This window comes from Vigna umbellata, chromosome 3 (genome assembly GCF_029865625.1).
Source record: "Vigna umbellata cultivar VRB3 chromosome 3, Vumbellata_1.0, whole genome shotgun sequence".
Classification (NCBI taxonomy): Eukaryota; Viridiplantae; Streptophyta; class Magnoliopsida; order Fabales; family Fabaceae; genus Vigna; species Vigna umbellata.
In genome coordinates this window covers 593,898-610,037 of record NC_142167.1, presented here as the reverse complement: position 1 = coordinate 610,037, position 16,140 = coordinate 593,898, and the positions used below count along the sequence as shown (strand labels likewise).

At 37.9% G+C, this 16,140-nt stretch overlaps 1 long non-coding RNA gene across 2 annotated transcripts; it reads right to left on the bottom strand.

Moving 5' to 3' along the window:
* Positions 1–10,275: 10,275 nt before the first annotated feature.
* LOC148201339 (uncharacterized) lies at positions 10,276–12,727 on the bottom strand. Of its 2 annotated transcripts, XR_015785187.1 has the most exons (3): positions 12,644–12,727; positions 12,447–12,536; positions 10,276–10,678 (listed from the first exon to the last, which is right to left on the bottom strand). It is a non-coding gene; the product is annotated as an uncharacterized LOC148201339 (long non-coding RNA). The 2 variants fall into 2 exon arrangements; XR_015785186.1 differs by lacking the exon at positions 12,644–12,727 and having other exon boundaries at positions 12,447–12,586.
* Between the last annotated feature and the right edge of the window lie 3,413 nt (positions 12,728–16,140).

Here is a 16,140-nt window from a genome sequence, read left to right as displayed (position 1 = left end):
TAAACAAAGTATTCACAAACGTTTGGTTTCTTCATATGAGACAATTCTAAGTCTTATCTTTCGTGTCTTGAAATATTCCTATTCATTGATTTCATCCTAGAGTCTACGTCTTTGGTTTGTTCTCTTTACGTTCTGAGTGAATTATCAAGAGTCCGTTTATTTAAATTGACTCAACTTGAAATGGACGTTCGCCCCAATTTCCTTGGAATCTATTACTATACTCACTATCTTTTCTTATTATTCGATGTCAACCCTTGGTCTTAATCCATTCTCAAATTTGGAGATCTCTCAGTCTCGTTCTATGTGTTCGGCCCAGTTTTACATTCGGGTTGAACATTCGTTATTTGTAATCCTTATGAATCTTTGAACGAGGTGATTAAATGAGATATGTATTAGTGAGCGATGAAGAAATTGTGATATTGAAATGTTATGGTTTATGGACGAGCGTTCCGGGGAGGAACGACTCATGTATGAATATTGGAATTTGTAAAGTATGATTGTGGGCATGCTAATGCTGGCTGTTCATCCTGATGTTTCGTGGGCACTCGTCCTCACGTAGAGGAGGGTAGGTCATGTGTGGAAACGGCAGGAGGTCCCGTCCTTAGGGGTACTTTGGATGAATAGGACTAACCTCGGGTGGCAGCTGATGAGAGTATTCCAGTTACTACATCACCCGGGTGCACGAACGCCTGTAGCTACACAGAGTTCATACAGTCCGGTCGGTCTAGTGATAGGCGTTGAAATGATAATTATGTTGAAATGTTCTTGTGTTGGATTGTTTAACGTACATGTTGAAGCATGAATTAAATTACATAAGTTTACCCTGTGTTTTCCTTGTGTTGTCTGGTCTTGTACGTTCGTCTTGTCGTTGCAATGATCATCCGTGTGGATGTGAGCAGAAGGAGACGTGCTACTGGAAGAGGCGCTGGAAGAAGGAAATTTGGAGGAAGAGAATCTCGTAGAAGTTGAAGTTAAGGCCGAACCGTAGAACATTCGGTTAGTAGTACAGCTTAGTTAGTATAAGGTGTTGTTCGATCACCTTTTCTTTTGGTAGGAATGACCGTTCGGTGACCCCTTTTGTAAACCGTTCGGTCTAGTCTTGTCTATTTTGCGCAGTTAAATTTATAGCTCTATGTAAGGCCGTTCGGCCAAAATCGTACGCTTGATTAGTATAAAACTGAACTGATATATTACTAATTGTAATTATTTCTAATGTATGGTTTCTTACTGTATTTTTAGGATGTTACAGTAATATAGCTATTCTGAAATTTTGTATTTAGTATGTAATATATTATCTTATCTCAAAATATATATTATCTTATCTTAATATTTATTATCTTATCTTAATTTATATTATCTTATTTTAATATATTATCTTATCTTAATAGATATTTTCTTATCTTAATAGATATTTTCTTATCTTAATAAATATATACTCTTTAAATTTTAAATATTTGTACGTATATTTACATATAAAGTTTATTCAAATTTTGAACTAATTAATTATCAATTAAAATTATCTCATGATAATAAATCTTTTAATCTTTTTATTTTATTTTATCTCATTTTATCTAATATCTTTAGTTTGTTTACCAAGACTTAAAAAGTCTATAAATCAATCTTGAATTCACACAAAATACTCATTCATTCTTCTACTAAAAAAATTCTTTCTTATTTCAGTGTGAGAATTGAAAAGAGTTTTTTTTTCTTGTCAACTCTCATTCAATATTTGTCTTTCTCTTACTATTCAAGACTTGGCTTCAAAGAATCGTCCCAAGGAATTTACAAGTTTAGAAAATACATCATTTCTTCTCCAACTTGATTCGACAACGGTCTCTGTTTTGTTTAGGTAAGATCACATCATGTACATTTAAAATTTGATTGATAGATTTGTAGATTATTCTAAACTATGCAATGCACAAAATTTTGTTATTATGTATATAAATATTTTTTTTTCATTTTCTTTTTGAAGGTTTAAAAGGTGGAAAGAATATGAGACCAAATATCAATGAATCCCAAGATTTTGAAGGATCGTCAAAGAATTGCCTTTGCTCTCAAGAATATTTGATTCATGAAAATGGTCATAATGCTTCTTATTCACCACTTCTCGTAAACTACATAAACTATGTCTTATATCATAGTGAAGAACGTCTTGAAAAAAGACTCACAAAGAGTGATGTGAATATTAATTTAAATAGACTTCTTTTCAATAAAAAAGAAGCTGAAAAATATACGTTACCAATATTGAAAGATGACGATGATATTCAAGAGGGAGTAGATGTTTGTGCCTACGATGATTATGAGAATCTTTATTCACTGGCCTTCAAGAAGTGGGCAAATAAATACTATGTGTTGAATGGCGAGTGGAAATGTTTCTTCGAAAATCATAAATTGCAAAACAATGATATCATCAGAACATAGATGTTTCGTCATTCAGAGCATTCAAAGCTATGTCTCGCACTTGAATTTAAAAAGATTGAAATATAGTCCTAATTGACTTAATGAATAATGTTATAGAATTAGGTTGGAGTTTTATTTTTTAAGAATAGTACATCCTAGATGAATTGTTCATCAATATTTCTTATTTTAATGTTGTAAAAATTATATATTTGATTTTCATTATAGTTTTTCTAAAATTATTTGATATCACTGGTTAATATTTCTTATTTTAATGTTGTAAAAATTATATATTTGATTTTCATTATAGTTTTTCTAAAATTATTTGATTTTAATATATATATATATATATGTAACATCCCAATAAATAGTAAGTACCATTAATCAGAACTAATCACATTTACAGAAAACAGTGCAGTCTTAACATTTACAACAGCTGCTCAAAACGATAAAACAGCATGTACAGCAATTTACAGTATTCAGAAATTCATAAAAGGTACAGAACCAGTTACTGGACAAACGTTCTGCAGAGATATACAGTCAACGTCCCAAAATGCTTTACAGAAAGACTAACTACTACTAATACTGTATGAACAGCGCTGTAAAACTATACACAGAACTGTCAAAATACAGCACAGAAAACTAACTAATGCTACTACAGAAACGAGCCTCTACTGCTCAGCTTTAACTTCAACGTCCACAAGGTTGGCATCCTCCAAATTTTCTTCTTCCAGCATGGTTTCAAGGGATGCATCACCATCTGCTCACATCCACAACGGATGATCATTGCATTGACAAGACGGACATACAGAAACAGTAGACAACACAAAGAAATTGCAAGGGTAAGCTTAGGTAATTTAATTCAATACCATCAACATAATTTAACATATAACATCAGCCATATAGTTCATACAACATTAAACACATATTCACGCATACAGTAACTCATTCATATTCTCATAATTAAAGACTGTCCGGACTGTATGATGCCATGTATCTACAGGCGTTCTTGCACACGGGTGGTGTAGTAACTGGAACATCCATCAGCTGCCACCCGAGGTTAACCCTATCAGTCCAAAGTACTCAATAGGACTAGGGCCTCCTGCCATTCCCACGCATGACCTACTCCCCTCTACATGAGGATGAGCACTCACGGAATATCAGGATGAACAGCCATCAGCAGCTTTACCATGGTCATACTACACTACTTCTCATATTCACATCATGGAGACGTTCCTCCTTGGAACGCTCATTCACAATCCAATTCTCATAAATCCATTCAAATTACCATTCGTACATATTCACAATTTCTCTTAATCAAATCTTCATTTCTGTATTCCACTCTTTTAATTTAAATACAAGTTACTATTTAATAGATCAAGACGACTGTATTACAGTGCACTGCAGCCTCATTTCTGAACAAAAGAAACGAACCTTTATTCATGTACGGATGTTAAGAACACTTAAGAATTTAATTGAGATTGATTCAAAAAGATCTGATTAATACTTAGGATAATTCTAAGTATAATACTGGAGATTGAATAAAAAGGATAAGTATAATTTAGATATATTTCAATAGATAACCAGAATATGAAAGAAATTCAGATATGAACACTGTCATAAAAAAAACCGAACGTTAAATAAGAATTTGAACGAACACCATATACGTTCGCTCACGAATCCAGGATAGGACGAGCGTTCAGTTATAAAACCGAACACTGCTTAGGACGAACGCCAGTCAATGACCGAGCACCAAATAGAACTAACGCGCATGGAAATGAACGCGCATGGGAACGAACGTTCAGTGTCGGACCGAACGCTAACTAGAACGAACGCTCAATCTAAGATCAAGAGTTCCTTTGGGCGAACGCTCAATATAATACTAAGCGCCACTTATGACGAACGCTGGTGGACAAAACCGAGCGTACTAATACCCTTCAATTAAATTTTTAAATGGTTGGACACGCTAAGTTGAGCCGAACGCTCAAACTTAACTCTGCACACAAATAACACTCGTTCTCGATCCGAATCCTCTCCAAATGAAAGAATTCTTACTCTAAGTTATTGTCCAGTGAAACCGAACGGTATAAGACCGTTCGATGACGAGCGTACACCATCAATCAGAGAAGACCAGACTTTCCAGATTTTAAAACACGAGAATTTCACAGTTTTACATATGATTCATAACTTAGAATTTATCTTTAACATAACTCTCATGCATTCCAAAATTCCTATTATCAATCCATAAATACAGAGTCTTCCATCTTCCAGTTTCAAACATATCATATCAACATACAGTTCAAATCAAAATCATTCCAAATTATGCAGAATCAATCACATTACAACTCATACATTTCATTCACTGCATAATTTCATACAACATTCCTGATATACATCCATTTCAATTCTGCTTCATCACGCATATTCAAAATTCGCATAATGCATACATTTCAAACATCCATCACAATTCATTACTGTCATACAGATCAAACATATATTAAATTAAATTACTAAAGCTCCCTTACCTGGTCTAACACTGCACTTCCAAATGCTTAGAATTTATCTCGACCACTCACGGCTTCCTATCCAGAATTCACTCAACCACTTCCACTTATCTAATACACCAAAATCATTAACAGATCAGACTTCTAACTTACACATGCAACCAAAAATCTTGATTTGCATGAACTAAAACAGACAAGTGCAGGGACGAGAACTTACCAGTTCAGTTCTCAGTTTGGTTTGGATCAGAATAGCGCTCACGGTGCAGTGAAGGCGTCTATGGTCTCTGAAATTAGATCAGAGGAGTTGATAGTGAGGTATTTTAGAGAGAAGATGGAAGAGTGCAGAGAAAATACAGAGAAGATGTAAGATCAGAATTCGTGAAGAAGAAGAAGATTGCATGAAAGGAAGAGAAGAGTTTTCAGAGAAATTATTTTCTCTCCCTCGTCAAACGGTTGAGCAGTTACTCACTGCCACTTGGCTTCCACTACAGCTTTTAGAAGCTTCCAAAGTGACATATGGCATTCAGTGCATGCAGAGAGAAAGAGAGTGGAATTTTGACGTGGCAAGGTGAATTAAAACAGTGATCAGAGGATGGATTTAAGTGTGTTAATTATCAGGTTCTCACATTCCCCCTAACTACAAAAATTTTCGTCCTCGAAAATTCTAAAGCTTACCAGGGAATAGGTGTGGATACAATTCTCTCACAGCCTCTTCAACCTCCCATGTTGAGTCACCAGTCTTTGCATTCCACACCACTTTCACAAGACGAACCTCCTTCCCTTTGTAAAGTCTGGTGCGGCTGTCTTCAATGCAGACTGGTTGCATCTCCAGTGTTCTATCTGGCCGAAGTTGGATATCTTCTAACTCCAATACGTGTGATGGATTAGCCATATATTTACGGAGTTGAGAGACATGAAAGACTGGATGAAGGTTGGACAGTTGAGGTGGTAAAGCCAATTCATACGCCACTGCTCCAATCTTCTTCAGAATTTGATAAGGTCCAACGTACTTGGGAGAAAGCTTCTTTGGACGAAGGATTCTTCCCACACCAGTGATTGGATTCAACCTCAGAAACACGTGATCTCCAGCAGCAAATTCTAAGGGTCTTCTTCTTTTATCAGCATACGATTTCTGCCTGCTTTGAGAAGTCTTCAAACGCTCTTGGATCAGTTTCACTTTCTCTGTTGTTTGCTGGATTAATTCTGGTCCAGTGACTGCAGTTTCACCTTCTTGGAACCAACACAAAGGAGTTCTACACTTTCTTCCATAAAGAGCTTCAAACGGTGCCATTCCTATGCTTGCTTGATAACTGTTATTATACGTGAATTCCACAAGCGGCAGAACCTCATCCCACACTCCCATATGATCTATAACGCAGGTCCTCAACAAGTCTTCAAGAGTTTGGATGGTTCGTTCAGATTGGCCATCCGTCTGAGGGTGATATGCAGAACTCATTTGCAGTTTGCTTCCCAATTCTCCTTGCAATGACTGCCAAAAACGAGATGTGAATCTCGTATCCCGATCTGATATAATACTGGAAGGAACTCCATGCAATCTAACAATCTCCTTAACGTACAGCTTGGCCAAATTTGTCATGGACATCCTTAAATTAACAGCCAGGAAATGGGCGCTCTTAGTCAATCTATCCACAATTACCCAAATTGAATCATGGTTTCGGACTGTACGTGGCAGATGAGTCACGAAATCCATAGAGATGCTATCCCACTTCCATTCTGGAATTTCCAAAGGCTGCAGCAATCCTCCTGGTCTTTGGTGTTCAGCTTTGCACGTTGACAGTTAACAAGAGGCCACAAAACGTGCAATATCACTCTTCATCCCAGGCCACCAGAATGACAAACGAAGGTCATGATACATCTTAGTCATGCCAGGATGCATGCTAAGACGGCTGTGATGTGCTTCCTCCAATATGATTTTCCTCAGCTCGACATCATTAGGGACACACGTCCTTCCCCGGTAACGCAACATACCGTCTGTTCCTGCATTGAAATCCTTATCTTTATTCAAACTGAGCTCGCCCAATATCTTCACCAGCTCTTCATCCTCACGTTGCTTCTTCCAGATTCGGTCAAATACATCACTGGAAATTCTGAGATTACAGCATCTGATAACGTCCGTTCCCAAGTCAAACTGCAATCTTAGATCTCTAAAGCTTTCTACCAAATTCAGCTCCTTCACCATCATTGCAGAGACCCTTACGGCTTTCCTACTCAATGCATCAGCCACCACATTTGCTTTTCCAGGATGATACAGTAATTCAAATTCGTAATCCTTCAAGAATTCAAGCCACCTCCTTTGCCTCATATTCAACTCCTTTTGATCAAAGAGGTACTTGAGACTCTTGTGATCACTAAATACTTGAAACGTTGCACCATACAGATAATGCCTCCAGATTTTCAACGCAAACACCACTGCTGCCAGCTCCAAGTCGTGTGTGGGGTAATTCTTCTCATGAATTTTCAACTGCCTGGAAGCGTATGCCACTGCCTTTCTTTCCTGCATCAGTACACAGCCCAAACCTTGATATGATGCATCACAATACACTTCAAAAGGTTTGGCGTGTCTGGAATGACCAACACAGGAGCACTCGTTAATTTCTCTTAATTCCTGGAAGCTCTCCTCACATCTATCTGTCCAAGCAAACGGCTGATCCTTCCTGGTGAGGTAAGTCAGAGGGGCTACTATCTTGGAAAATCCTTCAATAAATCTCCTATAATAGCCCGCGAGTCCCACAAAGCTTCTAACTTCCGTGACTGAACGTGGACTCTCCCAATCCAGCACTGCCTTCACCTTGGCTGGATCCACTGCAATACCACCAGCAGAAACAACGTGCCCCAAGAATTGGATCTCCTTCATCCAAAATTCACACTTTGAACGTTTGGCATACAACTCTTTCTCCCTCAACACTCTCAAGACGATCCTCAAATGTTCTTCATGTTCGTCAAAGCTCTTGGAGTAAATGAGGATGTCATCAATAAATACCACAACAAACTTATCCAGGTACGGTCTAAAAATTCTGTTCATATAATCCATGAAGATTGCAGGTGCGTTTGTCACTCCAAAGGGCATCACCACATACTCATAATGGCCATAACGAGACCGAAATGCAGTCTTCTGAATGTCCTCCTCTTTCACTCTAATTTGATGATAGCCCGAACGTAAATCAATCTTAGAAAATACACAGGCACCATGCAACTGGTCCAGCAGGTCATCAATCCTTGGAAGAGGATACTTGTTCTTGATGGTCAGCTTATTAAGTTGTCTATAATCAATGCATAGCCGTGAGCTGCCATCCTTCTTCTTTACCAACAATACAGGCGCTCCCCAAGGAGAAGCACTTGGACGGATGAACCTCTTGTCCATTAATTCTTCAATTTGCTTCTTGAGTTCCACTAATTCAGCTGGTGCCATCCTGTAAGGTTGGACCGAGATGGGTGCAGCAGTGGTTACCAGATCGATTGTGAATTCTACCTCACGAATAGGAGGTAGACCAGGGACTTCATCAGGAAAAACATCTGGAAACTCATCTACTACTGTTCGTCCTCTGCTGCCATCATTGTTGGACGAACTCTCTACCCCATTATCTTCATACGTCATTATCAGAAAACAGCTTGCTCCCTCCATGATATCCTCCTTCAATTGACCGAGAGTGGGACAATTCCTCTTCTTCTTCATTGGGAAAAACCAACTCCTTCTTCCCGCAATCAATGAGGATCCGATTGGTAGCCAACCAATCCATCCCCAAAATTACTTCTAAGTCTTGCAGGGGTAAACAAATAAGATTGACCTTATATCTACGCCCCTCAACTTCTATAGGACATCTTACACAAACTGTAGATGTCTTAATCCCACCAGCTGCTGGGGTTGACACCACCAGATCAAACTGTAATTCACTCTCTTTTATTCCCAGTTTCTCAACACACGCCTTCGAGATGAAGGAATGAGTTGCCCCCGAGTCATACAGTACACAGCAAGGCTTTCCATATAACATGCAAGTGCTGGTGATGAGTGTACCTGAACTAGCAGCTTCAGCACCAGTAATAGCATAAACTCTCCCTGTGGCTTGTGCACGTCCACCTCTCCCTTGTTGGGTCCTCCCAGCGTTTGGCGGCCTCATTGCCGCTCTTCCTCCCATACTGCACTCGTTCTCTAAATGCCCACTCTGCCTGCAACGAGTACAATATTTTCCTCCTGCCAGCTGCGGACATGCCCACCGATAGTGTGGTCCTCCACACTGATAACAGGTCAAGCTTCTCGGCTGTCCAGATTGGCCAACAGTGACCAAAGCTTGTGATCCACCAGAGGATTGAGTGGGACGAGTATATGGGGACCCTCTCACATTTGATGTACCTCTGGACATAACCGGACCCCTACTCACTTGTTGTTTCTTATGTTTTTCAGCCTCAGCAATGTTCTTCTCAAGGACCTTTGCCCTTTCAACCATAGCAGGGAAAGATCTGATACACAAACAGGATATTAATACTTTTAGATCACTCCTCAACCCGTTCTCAAACTTCTGCATTGCCATTCTTCACTTGTTGCCATAGTATTGAACCGCACAAGGTGTTTGAATTTATTAGTGTATTCTGAAACTGACATACTCCCTTGAACCAGCTGTAAGAACTCAACTTCCTTTGCAAAACGAACGCTGTCAGGGAAGTATTCTTCATAGAATTTTGCTCTAAAAACCTCCCAATTAATGGGGTTCTGCGCGTCAGTCAAGATAGCTTTCATACTTGTCCACCAGTGACTAGCTTCACCAGTCAATAAGTATTCTGTGAATGCCAAACGGTTCTCATTTGGGCATCTTTTGGCATCATAGATCCGCTCCATATCTCTAAGCCACTGATCCGCCTCATCCGGAAGCCCTTTGCCATTGAACTTGGCAGGATGGTGCTGCAAGAAGCTTTCCAAACTCCATTCTGCATGGGGTGCAGCATTAGAGGAGGAGGCTCCTGGTGTGCCTCGGCCAGCTGCCAAGATGTCCATTAGCTGTCTTTGCGTTGCTTCTGAGTGAACACGAGAAGCCTCCATACTTTGCATTGCTTCCTGGTTTTGCCTCATCAAGGCAGCGTTCTGCTCAACCAAAGTTGTGTTTTGTTGTTGAAGCCTGTCTATGACTGCCTCCAACACACGGGCACTAATTGGTGCATCAGATTCATTCGGCTGAGGTGGGGGAGGAAGTCTAGGAGCCATTCGTTTTCTGGATCAGAGAAAACGTACGTTAGCTATGTTCAAGAGTTAAAAATTAATAACTCATCAAACACATATCAAGCACACAACGAAAAGCACAGTGCACTCATACCCTATATGTCCTTAAAAGAACAAAACTGCTCTGATACCAATAAATGTAACATCCCAATAAATAGTAAGTACCATTAATCAGAACTAATCACATTTACAGAAAACAGTGCAGTCTTAACATTTACAACAGCTGCTCAAAACGATAAAACAGCATGTACAGCAATTTACAGTATTCAGAAATTCATAAAAGGTACAGAACCAGTTACTGGACAAACGTTCTGCAGAGATATACAGTCAACGTCCCAAAATGCTTTACAGAAAGACTAACTACTACTAATACTGTATGAACAGCGCTGTAAAACTATACACAGAACTGTCAAAATACAGCACAGAAAACTAACTAATGCTACTACAGAAACGAGCCTCTACTGCTCAGCTTTAACTTCAACGTCCACAAGGTTGGCATCCTCCAAATTTTCTTCTTCCAGCATGGTTTCAAGGGATGCATCACCATCTGCTCACATCCACAACGGATGATCATTGCATTGACAAGACGGACATACAGAAACAGTAGACAACACAAAGAAATTGCAAGGGTAAGCTTAGGTAATTTAATTCAATACCATCAACATAATTTAACATATAACATCAGCCATATAGTTCATACAACATTAAACACATATTCACGCATACAGTAACTCATTCATATTCTCATAATTAAAGACTGTCCGGACTGTATGATGCCATGTATCTACAGGCGTTCTTGCACACGGGTGGTGTAGTAACTGGAACATCCATCAGCTGCCACCCGAGGTTAACCCTATCAGTCCAAAGTACTCAATAGGACTAGGGCCTCCTGCCATTCCCACGCATGACCTACTCCCCTCTACATGAGGATGAGCACTCACGGAATATCAGGATGAACAGCCATCAGCAGCTTTACCATGGTCATACTACACTACTTCTCATATTCACATCATGGAGACGTTCCTCCTTGGAACGCTCATTCACAATCCAATTCTCATAAATCCATTCAAATTACCATTCGTACATATTCACAATTTCTCTTAATCAAATCTTCATTTCTGTATTCCACTCTTTTAATTTAAATACAAGTTACTATTTAATAGATCAAGACGACTGTATTACAGTGCACTGCAGCCTCATTTCTGAACAAAAGAAACGAACCTTTATTCATGTACGGATGTTTAAGAACACTTAAGAATTTAATTGAGATTGATTCAAAAAGATCTGATTAATACTTAGGATAATTCTAAGTATAATACTGGAGATTGAATAAAAAGGATAAGTATAATTTAGATATATTTCAATAGATAACCAGAATATGAAAGAAATTCAGATATGAACACTGTCATAAAAAAAAACCGAACGTTAAATAAGAATTTGAACGAACACCATATACGTTCGCTCACGAATCCAGGATAGGACGAGCGTTCAGTTATAAAACCGAACACTGCTTAGGACGAACGCCAGTCAATGACCGAGCACCAAATAGAACTAACGCGCATGGAAATGAACGCGCATGGGAACGAACGTTCAGTGTCGGACCGAACGCTAACTAGAACGAACGCTCAATCTAAGATCAAGAGTTCCTTTGGGCGAACGCTCAATATAATACTAAGCGCCACTTATGACGAACGCTGGTGGACAAAACCGAGCGTACTAATACCCTTCAATTAAATTTTTAAATGGTTGGACACGCTAAGTTGAGCCGAACGCTCAAACTTAACTCTGCACACAAATAACACTCGTTCTCGATCCGAATCCTCTCCAAATGAAAGAATTCTTACTCTAAGTTATTGTCCAGTGAAACCGAACGGTATAAGACCGTTCGATGACGAGCGTACACCATCAATCAGAGAAGACCAGACTTTCCAGATTTTAAAACACGAGAATTTCACAGTTTTACATATGATTCATAACTTAGAATTTATCTTTAACATAACTCTCATGCATTCCAAAATTCCTATTATCAATCCATAAATACAGAGTCTTCCATCTTCCAGTTTCAAACATATCATATCAACATACAGTTCAAATCAAAATCATTCCAAATTATGCAGAATCAATCACATTACAACTCATACATTTCATTCACTGCATAATTTCATACAACATTCCTGATATACATCCATTTCAATTCTGCTTCATCACGCATATTCAAAATTCGCATAATGCATACATTTCAAACATCCATCACAATTCATTACTGTCATACAGATCAAACATATATTAAATTAAATTACTAAAGCTCCTCTTACCTGGTCTAACACTGCACTTCCAAATGCTTAGAATTTATCTCGACCACTCACGGCTTCCTATCCAGAATTCACTCAACCACTTCCACTTATCTAATACACCAAAATCATTAACAGATCAGACTTCTAACTTACACATGCAACCAAAAAATCTTGATTTGCATGAACTAAAACAGACAAGTGCAGGGACGAGAACTTACCAGTTCAGTTCTCAGTTTGGTTTGGATCAGAATAGCGCTCACGGTGCAGTGAAGGCGTCTATGGTCTCTGAAATTAGATCAGAGTTGATAGTGAGGTATTTTAGAGAGAAGATGGAAGAGTGCAGAGAAAATACAGAGAAGATGTAAGATCAGAATTCGTGAAGAAGAAGAAGATTGCATGAAAGGAAGAGAAGAGTTTTCAGAGAAATTATTTTCTCTCCCTCGTCAAACGGTTGAGCAGTTACTCACTGCCACTTGGCTTCCACTACAGCTTTTAGAAGCTTCCAAAGTGACATATGGCATTCAGTGCATGCAGAGAGAAAGAGAGTGGAATTTTGACGTGGCAAGGTGAATTAAAACAGTGATCAGAGGATGGATTTAAGTGTGTTAATTATCAGGTTCTCACAATATATATATATATATATATATATATATATATATATATATATATATATAATATATATATATATATATATATATATATATATATATATATATTAGAATACGTTGTGGTCAGTATTAGGTATATTTTTTATAATTTCTTTATATTATGGATTTTTTCATTTGAAAAGGATATTAATATTTATTAATTATTAGAATGAGTTTTTTATGCATTTTAAAAATAGGGTTTGAATATTTTAAGATTTTAGAAGTGAATGAGACATGTGTGGAGTGTTCGAAAAGAAAAATAGGAATTTCGATGTAATTTCAACATATATTATGATGTTTAACTTGCACATCTGATAAATATAAATTACTACAGGTTACATTCTTTGAAGAGATAATAGATTTATATTTCAGGAATTTAAAATTAATAAATAAAATGAATAAGATTTTACTAATTTTTTACAGGTGAGTTTTCTCAATTCTTAATAATGTGATTAAGTTATACGATATTTTTAATAAATTAGATATTTATGAACGAATATATATGTAATAAATATGATCATGAACTGGTAATATTAAGTTTGTGATTAAGAGTTGATCCAAACTCATAATATATTGAAAATTAGACAAATGAAATTTTTTATAAAGATTAGTTTAGTTATACTTGATAAAGAAATCATTGTTATCTTTGGATCAACATTTTAAACCATGTATTAAAAGTTTAAATTTATTGTGAAAGTTTGAAAAATCAAATGTGTCAAATGTACTTCATAACCGAGTTAACTTATAAAAATATAAGTAACGATTTGTATTTCTAATGTCAACACTTATTCCAAGTTCTAAATTCTTGAAAATGACATTGATATGTATTTACAATATTTAATTGATGAATTAAAAAAATTGTGGAAAATGGTGTAGAGACATTTGATGCCTCAATAAAAGAAGGTTTAATGTCTTCGTACTTTCCTATTTTGGTCATGAATTTCAAATAGGTCTTCTTTCTTTTCGGCGTATCAATTGAATCCTTATTTTTGTAAAATTTAATCAATTACAGGTCTGCCGTTAAATTGGACAAACGACCGTTACAATATTGGTTACGTGCCATGGTCATTGCAGTTACTAAGCAGATGTAACATCCCAATTATATAATAACCAATATTATATAATAAAGACGTCAGCATTCAAATATAGAGAACAGTCAGAATATGACGTGTAATTTAATTGTTAAATTACAATCATCCAAATAAAATGAGCGAAAATTTAAACTTGAACAGTTGAAAGGATTGATCACTGCAAGTGTTCAATCCGGAAATTTTTAGGAAGACTACTCTGCAACATCAGCAACCTCTAGCTCTTGATCCAAAGGACTCTCCTCGACAGCATCTGCTCCCATCCAAGTGGATGATCATCGCCAAAGAAATATATCCAAATTGGCACACAACACAAACAATGCAAGGGTGAGCTAGATATAAAAAGCATGTTATACATACAACACAGTTAATTTATGCAATCATTCGAACAATTAAAGCATACTCATTGATCCATATTTTACACACTCCCATGACATGTAAACATTCATCCAAACATGGCAAACTGACATCACAAGACTTGTTACTTTAAATCCCGACTTGTTGCTTTATAGACCGACTCGACCGGACTAGAATGATTACCGAGCTATGGCGGGTCTTGCACTCGTGGTGGCTTTATGAAATTTGGGCACTCCCGCCCTGGCACTACCGCCTTATGAAACTTGGGCACTCCCGCCCTGGCACTACCGCCTGGTGAAACTTTGGGCACTCCCGCCCGGTGGAACTCTGGGCACTCCCGCCCGGCCACAATCACGAGGTTAATCCGTTATTACTCACCTTGGATCATATGGAAGCATCCAAGACTAGGACCTCCTGCTACTCCTCACCACATGTTCAATCCTCTCTACGTGAGAAGAAAGATCATTGGAGATTCAGGATGACCCCAAAACTGAGCTATCATGTAATCATTCTATACAACCCCCAAAACACCACCATGTATTCTCTCCTTGAGGATCATGGAATTTCGTCCATGAATCATACTGTTACTTTGAACCTTAACCCAAGTCATGAATAACCAGATACCACCATATTATCACAACAAATCCAACATATCTCATACATTCACATATTTTCAAATAAATCACGTCACAGACAATATTCCAACCATTGGTATACATAATCCAACTCAAGACCAAAGGAACTTAGAACCCATTACCATTTGCAGACCATTAGATGGACGAACACTATTCACCAAGCGTTATAAGCCGAACGCCACTATGCCAATTGGACGGACCCTAACAAAAACTGACCGAACGCTAAAACCGAACGCCTGGACACAATTAGGCCGAACGCTAAAACCGAACGCCTGAACACAATTAGCCCGAACGCTCAAACCGAACGTCATATTTTATTCAACACTATTTGGCCGAACGCCAAAATCGAACGCCTAAACACAATTAGGCCGAACGTCAAAACCGAACGTCTTACTGGATTCAACACTATTTGGCCGAACGCTATGAGATCAACAGGCCGAACGCTAAGAATTTCTAATCCCATAATAATAATACCGAACGCTCAAGATTCAAACTTAATACTATCAAATAAAGGCCGAACGCTTATTTATTCATAAAAACCGAACGGTCAAGATTCAAATCCAAGAATACCAACCTGAGGCCGAACGTTAACAATCATATCCATGAACGAACGCTTATGATTTGAAACTTAGAGTCTAAATTGAACTCGAACGCTCCCAACAAAACCGAGACCGGACGTTCACCATCAGAACAAAACAAAGGCCGAACGTTAATCAAGCCAAGACCGAACGCTCATAATATTTCATTAAAACCGAACGTTCATTTACTAATACAGAAATGAGACCGAACGCTACAGTCACGAATTAACCATAACGGACGTTCAAGATTCAAGCCTGATAATACTAAATTATATCGAACGCTATATTTACCAAATTAACAACGAACGTTCACGATTTACACTTATACATACCCATTTAACAACGAACACTCAGGCTCTATTTATACTCAGACGAACGCTAAAAATCCATTACACACATAGACGAACGCT